Here is a 2,563-nt window from a genome sequence, read left to right on the forward strand (position 1 = left end):
TATCTTAGAAAAGAAAGATGGTGGTAATATTTATTTCATATGACATTGATTTGAAAGTGATGTGATAAATAGAAACTAGGTGTTTTACCGTATTACTAGGAAGACGGTGTTTAAAGTTGGTTTATTAGAATTAGCAAATCATGTATAAATACGAGTTATCAATTTTCATTAATTTTGTAAATGAAACAATAGGCCCATAGGCCACATCTCTGACCGGAGCGCCGAGAGATCTGTTGAAAAAGGATGTCAGCCAAAGCATCAGGAGGTTGGTTGCTTATCAATTTGATAATGTAAGCTTTCGTATATTGAAAATATTTTCATTCAAAATATGTAACCAATGTAAACTTTGAGCCCATTGTGGCTAAACCCTGACATCAGATATCATGGCATCAAGAAATAGATGCATTTTTAAGGACACACTGACATTTCTCTATAATTTATAAAATATAAAACCAATATTAAACTTTGATCCTAATTTGTTGTCCTTATTAGACCCCAGGGATCACTGTATGAAAAAAATTTAAAACTACACTATAAGGGAATGTCTACATATAATTATTTGACACCCTTGTGGTTATTGGAAAAGAAGATGTAAAAAGAATGTCCCTATATATACTCAGTCTTAGAATTTGAATCTCTATTTTGGCCTCATCCTGGCCCCTGAGTCGTGTCATAAACAAACCTAAATACGTAGCATTAATTTAACATGCTTGCATATAGTTTGAAATTGGTCAATGTGTACCCGTCTGGTTTAGATTTTTCAGGTTTCTGATATCTGTTGTACTTAAACAATGTTAAACTTTGAACCTCTGTCGTTTTTCCGAGGTTTGTGGTGTGAACAAAATGAATCTTCGATAGGTATGGATTATTTCATACAAGTTTCTACTTTCTTGCGGTTACTTGTTTCTTGAAGAAAAAAAATCACCTTCCAAAAGATTATTTGGATGCTTCGTAAATCATAGGAGGAGTCTTATGAACCAGGGTTTTTTGGGGGTGGGGTGTTTGTTTTTTTTATATATAGAAAATAAAAATTCCAAAACGTTACACTATACAGAGCACTACCAATCACCTTCAAACAGATGATTTGACAATTGCGTGAAATGTATGAGTTCTGGGAACCAGGATTTTTCTAGAAAAAAAAATGTTTTGATCCCCTTTATTCTCCCATTGTTACTGAAGAGTATGTTTGAAATATATTCATACGGGCCTGATAAGCAGATGTTTTGTTGTGTTAAATGTCCCTCCTGTGTCCGGACAGGTCCAGCTCACATGTACACCCCATCTCACATTACAAATCAATCACCCTATGATTTTAGCTATGATTTGAGTCAACAAATTGTTTAATGACAAATTAACTTTCGTGTTTGTTTTTCGGCAATATCTTTAGAATCTTGTCAGGCATTTGGTTAGCCGTCGTGTAATTTATCATGGCCACAAATCCGCCAAGTAAATCCATGATTGAAAGTCAACAAATTGTTTAAAGTAAGCGTGCCTTTCACGACCCCAAGTCTATACTGTGGTAACAAAATAATATTTGTGTCTTTAATAATGTTTTGTACAAGCAGAATGGGTCTATGTTTTCGATACCGGCTATTAGATTACATCATTTAGTAATAGATAAAAATATGCATGGGAGAGAGTAGTCTTTGCTGAGCAACAACGATGCGCTCATTTGTGTTTTGAACGCAAGTTTTTTGTTTTTGTTTTGTTTTTTCTTCTTCATTCATGACGCATTCCTGTTCTTACGGATCTTGAGCATGACAAGGTGTTTTAAAGGTTTCCAACAAAATTAAATATATAGATTTTCATTTAAAAGGTAAAAACTTTGGTTCCACAAAATTATGTAAATTTTTATCTCTGAATATAATATCTGTACTTTTTAATGTTGTCAAGGATGTGAAAGCAATTTTCCCCACTGAGTCATAAATAAAAGGTAACTATAAATGTATTGTTATCCGGCATAGTGTTAGGTGAAATGATTTGTTGAAACTTGCTCATCAGTAGTCCTGAGAATAAAATTGTTTAATTTTTAAGAATGTTTCAATGGATAAGAAAATTACTTTTGAAAAGCAAAAAAAGAAAAAATAGTGGCTGTCAGCCGCCGGATTGTTCCGTGCCGGAACCCGGGATTGAACCGGGGGCCTTTAGATCTTCAGTCTAACGCTCTCCCAACTGAGCTATTCCGGCTGACGAGTATTTTGTGTATTAAAATCATACATAAGGGTTGGCTAATATGTACAAATCGCCAGTCTATATTGGAAAGCGGGAATTTAGAAAATGGGTCTGTCGGTGACTCTTGTATATCTCACGTGTTTACAATTGACACAAACACTAAGCATCGTTGCGCTACAGGTAATTTTATTAAATTACATAGTTAGGCCTACTCAATATGATATGTTATGATTTATTGACCAATATTACTATGGAACCTGTGACATCTCAATCAGTATGAGTGAAAAATTCTCGACGGGACGTAAAATAATCAATCAATCAATCAATGGGCCCACAAAGGGCAATAACAGAAAACAACAGTAATGATTAGAAACTCATATACAAAGGAGAT

General features: G+C 34.1%; 1 non-coding gene across 1 annotated transcript; it reads right to left on the bottom strand.

Annotated features, from left to right (window-relative positions):
• Nucleotides 1–2,114: 2,114 nt before the first annotated feature.
• Nucleotides 2,115–2,187, bottom strand: Trnaf-gaa (transfer RNA phenylalanine (anticodon GAA)). Its single transcript has one exon. It is a non-coding gene; the product is annotated as a tRNA-Phe (tRNA).
• Nucleotides 2,188–2,563: the final 376 nt, after the last annotated feature.

The sequence above is a fragment of the Ostrea edulis genome, chromosome 1 (assembly GCF_947568905.1).
Source record: "Ostrea edulis chromosome 1, xbOstEdul1.1, whole genome shotgun sequence".
Classification (NCBI taxonomy): domain Eukaryota; kingdom Metazoa; phylum Mollusca; class Bivalvia; order Ostreida; family Ostreidae; genus Ostrea; species Ostrea edulis.